Raw genomic sequence first — 9,396 nt, forward strand, 5'->3', positions numbered from 1 at the left:
GTGCTCCAATGAATACTAAGCAAAGAATCCTAGAGTTAGTGATTCACCTTGGAGTTAAAACGCCTTCGGAGGTCATCTAACCTAATTTTCCAGCTACCACCCTACGCCATGAATAGCCAGTCTCTGCAAAAACACATCCAGGGAAAAGAATGCCTCTGTGCCCAATTGCATTAACTACAACAGAGCTAATTGTCACATAATCATCAAATGGAGTCAAATCTTGCCTCTTTTTAGTCTTTTGTCCATTGGTTCTAGACCTCACCTTGGGGATCGTATCGAATACAGTTGTGGACAGAGCAGGGCACCTCGGGGAGAGAGGCAGGAAGGAGCGTTACCCCTCCATATTCTGAGATGGACTTGAACCACAGGTCTATCAATTGAAGTGGCTTTTGAGTTTGGAATATTGTTATACCAGTGCCCCCAGAGGTTCCTGCATTTGGCTCCCTCCCCTTTTCTCATGTCTGGCATATCTTGTCTGTGCGGGGAAGGATCCATGCTAAAACTGTAATGACATATATACCGAAATTAGCATCACACAACTTCCAAAAATCGAGTCTATGCAAAAGCTATTAAAAAAAGGATAATGAAGGGAACAAGAATTTGAGTTGCTGCTTCTTGCCTTTCCGTTGGAGCAGATATGGAACGGAGAGCTTTTCCTGTCAATTCTGACTTGTGGCAATCTGGCAACTTAACCCTTGCTAGCTTGAGATTTGCTACCTTGATTGCCTGACTACATTCTTCAATGAAAAGGTAAAAACAATAAAATAAAATATTCTAGATACTGTGTTTTCTGTAATTTGATGCAATTCAGTTTATGTTCACTTGGCAAAACTGAGCACTGCTGAATTTTAAGAACCAGTGTCTATATCTTGCATTGCATTGTTAGCCAAAATTGTGGAGTTTAAAACCATTTGCTCACCAAGACCTCAGGAGAAATATATAAAAAGATAATTGAAATGAACACATAACTCACATAAAAAAGAGATAAACATTTTAAGATGAAAAAATGTTCAACGTTGCTGGCTATGGACAACTATAAATTAAAACAGCTGGGCTTTTAGCAAGAATACTAGTTCTCAGTGAAACACCAAGTCTATCTTTAGCAGCCATGGGCTATGAAATCTTACTTCTTCCAAAAGACATTCTGACAGATACAATCAAATTTTTCAAGTGTCCACAACTACTGCAAATGTTAATCCTCAAAATCTGTTTTAGCTCAGCTGCCATAACGAATTGCCATAGACTGGGTGGCTTAAACAACAAACATTTATTTCTCACCGTCGTGGAGGCTGGATGCCAGCCTGATAAATTCCTGGCAAAAGCCCTCTTCCTGGTTTCCAGGTGGCCATCTTCTTACATATCCTCACCAGGCAAATAGCAGAGACAGAGGAAAGAAGCTCTCTCCCAACTCTTCTTCTAAGGCATTAACTGTACCGTCATGACCTGCAGTTAATCACCTCCCAAAGGCCTTCCCCTAATTCTGTTACACTGGGGGTTAAGATTCCAGCCTATGAATTTGAGGGCAGGAGGAGGACACAGACACGCAGTTCATAACAAAATCACAGGTGTTTGCACAACTTAGTGCACTGGTTCTCAAAGTGTTATTCTGGACCGGCTTCATTGGCACTCCTTGGGAACTTGTTAGAAAAAATGCAAATCTTGGGTCCCACCACAGACCAACCTGGGAATCAGAAACTGGTGGTGAGGGGCAGCAATGGATTTTAACAAGCCTCTAGGAGATTCTGATACACTTTAAAGCTTAAAGACTACCACTGCAGACTGGACTGTGCCCTTGAAGGCAGGGACCAAAGCTTGCTGAGTTGAAACCCTGGCACGTGGTTCCCAGTTGAATGACTGGCCCCCACATTTTCCCCAGAAAACTCTGAATCTACGTTCTTTAAAATTAAAAATACCTTTTGAGTACTTCACTAGAAATAAGTGAACTCTGGTTCTTGCATCTACTTTTGGTCAAGAGTCACTAAATTATTACATTTCCATTAATCCTTAGATTAGGATTTTTCAACCTTGATATATATATTTTTTTCCTCCACCTTGGTATTTTGGACCAGATCAATTCTTTGTTGCAGGAGTGTGTCTCCTGTCTTGTATGTGTAGCAACATTCTTGGCCTCTACCTCTACACCAAGATGCCAATAGCAGTCAGGAGAATCAGAAATGTCCCCATGCACTCCCAAACGTACCCAGTAGTGGGGAGCAAAATCCTCCCTGTTGAGAACCATTGCTTTAGATCATTCCTTACCAGCATAGTTTAGACACCTGCCTCTCTTCAAGATTAGCTGCTTTCTCTGCTTTCTCAGAACATACAGGATAGCGAAGCCCACCAGGGGAAAACTGCCTTCTAGCAACAACAATGATCATTTACAAAACAATGGACTATCTTACATGTTAAACCCCTAATCTCAGTCAGGATGCCAGAGTCTTAATGCTGATTTTCAGTGCTTCCTTGAGCCACAAATTCAAGTAATTTGTCAAAATTATGAAATAATGGACGTCAGACTCAAACCAACTGTGTACTCTGTCCAAAGTTCTTCAACAATATGGCACACTAAAAAGGAGTGTTCTAGATGTAAGTGTAGTAGGCTGCCCACTCTCACGCATGAGATCTAAATTTAGAAAGCTACATGTGGAAAATCCACTTTTTAAGACAGAGGATGGAGTTCCCGTTTCAAATAGATAGAATGCTGTGGAGTTGTTGCTGCTCTGGCATGGCATAAGTGAGTTAAAGAGAATTTACGAAAACGTATTTAAGCCCAAGTCTCTACATAACTACTAATAGGCTGAGGAGACTGTACATAAAAAGGCTAAAAATATCTCCATTTGGAAACAGCAGATTGTGAGAGAGTATGTGACTGACAGTTATTAAATAATTAAGGGTATGACTAAGATGAATATGCATTCATTCACCAAAATCTCATATTGAAAAAGTAAGAAAAGTAGTACAGTATGATGGGTGATGTCTATAATGCTTCAACTTTCAGGTGCACTAAGACTAGATCAGGCCCTGATTTGCATTTTTCACAAGCTCTCACAGCACTTACCAAAATTCATAATGATTTCTAGTTACCTGTCTGATTATTCAATTGTCCCTCACTCCTTGTATCCTATAAACACCATGAAGGTAGGATTATTTCCTACTTGTCATTGGAGCTCCAAGGGCTAGCTCAATAAATATCTGCTAAATCAATAAATGAATAAAGAGGAGCCCCAAAGAGGCTGCAAAGGAAAAAGCAAGAAAGACGGGAGAAGTACCAGAGAAAAGCAGGATCATGTAAATCAAAGGAGAAACAACTTCCAAGGAGGGGTGGTCAGCAGTGTCTAATATTACAAAGGCACGATGTAAGGTAAAGCCCAAAAGCTGCCCATCAGTTTTGGCAAACATGAAGCTTATTGGCAAGTTAGCAAGAACCATTTCATCAGCGTTTTGGGAACAGAATCTAATGGCAGTGGGCTGGGGAATCAAACAGGCATAAGGAAATGGGGATAACCAATTATAGGCCATTCTTCTAAGAAACTCGATTCCGAAGGGAAGCAGAGCTAGGTCAGTAGCTAGAAGGAAATAGGGAGTCAAGGGATTTTTCTTTTCCAAGGAGTATTAGAATATAATATTGGACCAAACTACTTGAGACAAAAGCCGATATCAACAGAGATGTTAGAACACATTCTTGAAAAGTTGGGAAGGGACTGGATTAGGTTTCAAGAAGTAGGGACGTCTGGGTGGCTCAGTGGGTTAAAATCTCTGCCTTGGGCTCAGGTCATGATCCCAGGGTCCTAGAATTGAGCCCCGCATCGGGCTCTCTGCTCAGCGGGGAGCCTGCTTCCTCCTCTCGCTCTCTGCCTACTTGTGATCTCTGTCTATCAAATAAATAAATGAAATCTTAAAAAAAAAAAAAAAAGAAAGTAGAAGCACATTTTTCCCCCTGGGACTAAAAGTAAGGAAGAATGGGTAGATTCTCATGGAGGTACATTTCTAAGTACTAAGGAGGAGGAAGAAGATGAACAAATTCTGGTATGATGGCTGGAGAAGTCTGAAAATCACTGAATTTGTCATTTATACTGAATTCATATCAGTGAAATGTTCTAAGTAGGAAAGTGACCGATTTAAGAAGACTGAAGAATATTCCTCCTCCCCACCCCCCCAAATAGGAAGCAAACTGAGGCAAATTGAATAATCAGACAAATATTCTGGAATCAGGAAAGCCCACAGGAAGAGTATTTCACAAAGGTGGGGATGTCAATGACTTCCTTGTCTGGAGCTCCCAACGAAGAGGCAACTCTATCTGATGGTATTAAAGTCATAGCTGAGATTGCCCAGCCTGGGTGTGCTGAAGGAAAAGAAAAAAGGAACGGAGAACCTCCCGAGGAACACACGCATTAAATATGGCAGTTGTGGGAATATGGGAGAGGCTCGCAAAGGACACTGAGCAACTGTTAACAGGGAGGTAGGACTGTGGACTCAGGGAAGCCCAGGGGAGATGTTTCCAAAAGCTAGGATGAGTGAATAACAGTGAGACTGCTGTCAAATATCAACCCACTGGTCACGAGGAAATCTCTGAAGACCCTGCTGAGAGCAAAGTCAGTGAAGTGGTGGGAGAGCAGGCAGATGACATTGGGTTGAGGAGTGGGGAGAGAGTGAGAAGTGTGTGAGTGGAAACACAGCACAGACCACTCTCCTAAGGCATTTAAGAAGTGCAGTTATGCAATAAAGAGGAGTAGCAGACAGGAACATGTGGCTGAGAAAGATGATTATTTATTTTTTTAGTAAGATAGAAGAGACTTAAGCATGTTTAAATGTTGGTGGGATAGAATTCATAGATCCTGCAGATAGACCTCATTCTTGGAGACACTGGGGTCAGGACTGGACAATACATTTGAAGACGGAGGCTGTGCCCCCAGGTTGGCTGGAGGAGGTACTACTACCCAATGGCAGGGGCTTGGCCTCCACCACAGGGAACGAATCTAGAGGAAAGATTTGGTTTTAAACTAGAGGATTCCAAAAACATAATGGTTAAGGTGGTTTATAGAAGGCATAAGATCAGTAAACCATAAGATTTGCTCAAGAAGAGAAAAGGGAGTAGATTAGCATCAATGACTATATTTTATCAATGACATGTTCAAGGTGGAACTGGGATGTATGTTCTACACAACTTGGGCTAAATATAAGGTGACAGCCTCCAGGGCACAGTACTTAAGATCCCACGAAGCAGTCATAGCATGAAGCAGTCATAGCACGAAGCCTGCTGGCCTTGCATTCTAGGGGCAATTCTCAAGCAAATTTTACTAAGAAAGATTTGTTTCAAGGTCAAAATAGATTCCTGTATTGACAGAAGCATCTAGAAGTTTTCTTGTTAAAGAATAGGGGGAAAATCCCCACAAATTTAATTTCTAACATGGTGTCCCCCTACCACTACCTGGCCAATATTAGTAATATTGCCTGGGTATTAATAACAAAATCTTTCCTTTCATTTAGTAAATTATAGCCATGTGCTTCAAAGTCTAGTAGAGTTATTTTTCTGCAAATCTACATTGAGATTCTAGCCAAAAGGAATGTAGGGCCTTCATGTTAGAGGTGTCTCTGACACAAATGTTGCATGGGAGAAATGTATTAATCAACTGAGAATAAAGATAACCTCTCTGCTAATGAGACATGGTTTGAGGATTTTATGTATCCAGTTCATTTATAAAAAACTTCTTTAAGCTTTATTAGCTGGTTTTCTACTCTATAAGTGCGTTCCTCTTTAATTTACAAGGCAATAAAGATTAAAATAGTAACTGGAAAACCTACCTTGCTTTTCAATAAAGAGTTTATTTTAATAACTTCAGGGGCACCGTGCCCAAAACATTTTAGCTATGGAAATAAATTTGATTCGCATTTTTAAAGGATTGATTTTATTGAGGTGATAGATTCTCAAAGGAAATGGAGACAAGTGATCAGGACAGTACACACTGAACATACTAACCACTGTCCTATGCTTGCAAAGATCTGTTCTTTAGTTCTAAAGATCGCTGGAAATAAATTTTCATAGGTTTATGATAACGAAGAGTAATCATCTCTGTCCTGCAGAAAGGTTCTGCTGAGATTTTTCTATTGTAGTCAGTAGTGGCAATATTCCAGAAGTCATATTTAAAGAATACACTTAGTACACTCAGCAGTTTTTCAAACAGGTACTTTTAGCCCTCTAATATTCATGATTGCAATTTATCAAATTGACCTGATGGTAAAAACAGCTGTACTCTCTGTGCCTCATGGTGACAGAAACTGGAGGCAAAAGTAGAAACTGAATGTCTAAGTATCTGTAATCCCAAAACGCAGCATGAGTTACTCGGCATTAGGAGTTGTAACAATTCTACCATAAAATGAGTTAGCAAGCACTAACACTTTGGTTAAATAAATCATAAAGTACCATTGTCTCCTAATGCTGCAAATTAAAACAAATAATGATCGCCATCATTGCTGGCTGGTGGTATCTTCTTCACAGAGATTCCCTCTCATATTATTAACTCCATTTTACAGCTGAGAAAATTTTGGCTCAGGAAGGTTATACACATTATAGAAAAATCACAAAATAGGTGGCAGATCTGGAACTTTAATCCAGCTTTGACCGGGGTCATATTAAACTTGTATTTCTTAATTTCTTTTTTTTTTTAAAAACATTTTATTTATTTATTTGAGAGAGAGAGAGAGACAGTGAGAGAGAGCATGAGCGAGGAGAAGGTCAGAGAGAGAAGCAGACTCCCCGTGGAGCTGGGAGCCCGATGCGGGACTCGATCCCGGAACTCCAGGATCATGACCTGAGCCGAAGGCAGTCGCTTAACCAACTGAGCCACCCAGGTGCCCGTATTTCTTAATTTCTAATAGGTTGGTCATTCACCTTTGGCCCTTACAAATAAGCCCCTGCTCTCCCTCACTACCCACTTTCACTGTCGGAACTCCTGGTGGTGCACTGCCGTGGGAAATGCTACAATTCTGGAGCTTTCAGATCTAAGGGTTTAAGAAAGAAAAATACCAAAAAGCAGGCCTAGCTTAGGTGAGGACATTCCCAGATAGAGCTGGCATTTTTATGTCACCTCCCAGGGCCAAAAATGCATGCCCCCAAATTGTCTATTTGCTTTCACTTCACAGTATCACCTGAAATCCTGCCAAATTATAACTTTATTTGGATCCCGTCTCAATTTTTAATGCACATACACTAATCACCTGGAGATCTTGTTAAAATGTGAATCTGATTCAGTAGGTCTGGGGATGGGCCTGTGGGGTGGCCTTTCTACCACACTCCCAGGTGAGGACCAGTGATACCTGGTCTGTGCTTAGAGTAGCAAAGGTGTAGAAGGCATCAGATTTATATCCTCTAGCTGCCTAGCATGGCCTCCCATTTGGGGGAAATTTTCTCTTTTTGCATCATCCTGGGAGGGACGGGTTGAAAATTAGCAAATTGAACGAGTACCTGACTCTCCCATATCCTGACAATGAGGTTTGGGGACGTGGTCTAGGTCTGGCCAACCAGAAACCTCCTTTCCAGGGCCACACTCCTTAAGGCTACATCGCGGAGATGCAAAGACAATTTAGAAATCATTCCCAGTGCTGGTGGCATTCAGAGTTCAATGTCAATGGTTCCAGAGGCAGTGATCTGTTCAGATCATTTCTTAGCTTGCCTGCCTAGCAATATTTGACCAGTTTTTGAACACTGCGAAACGTCTGCCCAGCTTACAAGTGCCTGTACACTCTTCTTTCAGCCCGCAGGAGGGAAGCTTGGCAGCCCTGTGATACAATGACCTGAAGTCAAGCTATGAAGTGAGGAACAAACTCAAGTTCTTAATATTCTGAAGTTCAAAAATCAGCATTTTGATAGACACAGAACTACAGCAGATATTGACAGAATGCAAGATTCCTTCTGTAAAAGGTCAGAGAGTCAATGTTTTGGGCTTTCTGGGCCACATATGGTCTCTACTGCAACTACTCAACTTTGCCACTGAGGGCAAAGGTAGCCATAGACAATATAGAAATGAATGAGCTATGTTCCAATAGAACTTTATCTGTGGACCCTGGAATTTCTGAATTTCAGACTTTCCATGTGTCGTGAAATCTTCTGATCTTTGTCCAACTGTTTAAAAAGGTAACAACCATTTTTAGCCTGCAAGCTACACAAAATTAGGCAGTGAGCTGGGTTTGGCCCACAGGCCATCTACTTTGCCAACACTTGTTCTGAAGTAATACCTTGATCTGATTTATACCAACCGATACATTTTCTCCTTGAAACCATGCATTTTTTTTTCTTCTTACCAAGTCAACAGGAAGTTATTGTGAAAAATGAAGAGTCTGTACTTACTCAATCCAGCGTTTAGATCATGTCATTTACTTTCTCAATATTTTAATCTTTGTGGAAATCAATCATAGCAACTTAAAAGGTGAGCAGCAATGGAATATACTAAATTATTGGCTGGTTAAACATGTCCTAAACAGGCACTGTGGTAGGAACCACAGACGCAGAAAGGAACAAGGTACTAACTAACTTTGAGGATGCCTTGGTCAAGAGATCTGACAAACAAATGAGTTTTGATTTTAAACATTTGTGCAAGGCTCACTCTTTTTATGGGCAGTTTGCTATACATACTGGTAGGAAATTTTATAAGAGAGTTAACAACTCTCTGTAGTCTGGGTTTTCTTGAACTACTGCTTCAAACCATTTTAGGTAGAGGTACAAGGACACTAAGTATTCAAATTCTAAGTCTCAGGCAAAGGGTCCTCGTATGGGCACTGTCCTTGTTCCAGCCAAAAGTCACACTACTGTGGTGAAAAAAATTTGGTGATTTCCTATCTTTCCTTATCCAGCACTGGGAGCCAATTCCAGTGCTCCATTCAGAGCAAAACCCAAAATGTCAAAAATACTCATCTCCACTCACTCTGTTGGTAACCAAATTTCCAAATATGCATGCCTGAGGCAAGGTAAGTTCCTGTTGAAAAGGGGAGATTGAGGTCAAGTGACTAAGGGGCTAACAAGTAAAGAAAGCTATTGATATCTTCTTCAGCTGGTGTTTCTTAGAACATTCCATCATGGCTTTCAAGCCCAAACCACATGCAAGTGTTTCTAGCTCCACTGCTTGTTCTTTTCCCAAATATGGTTAATAGGCTCCAAGAAACTACAGCACTGACATACTTGAAAAAGAAAACTGGACAAATCCCTTCATCTTCAACAATCCCACAGTTGAAGATGAAGACCTGCCCATTGGGCAGACATTTAATTGTAACTAGAAAATTGACCTTTAGGGGTTCCATGTCAATGCTGACAATGAAGCTCCAGTATGTCCACTGGGTGGAATCTTCAGAAAGTACAGTTTTCCTTTACCAGTTCATTCTCTTTTTCACCTGAGATTCTGGTTC

The sequence above is a fragment of the Enhydra lutris genome, unplaced genomic scaffold (assembly GCF_002288905.1).
Source record: "Enhydra lutris kenyoni isolate GAN:26980312 unplaced genomic scaffold, ASM228890v2 scaffoldscaffold60, whole genome shotgun sequence".
Lineage (NCBI taxonomy): Eukaryota > Metazoa > Chordata > Mammalia > Carnivora > Mustelidae > Enhydra > Enhydra lutris.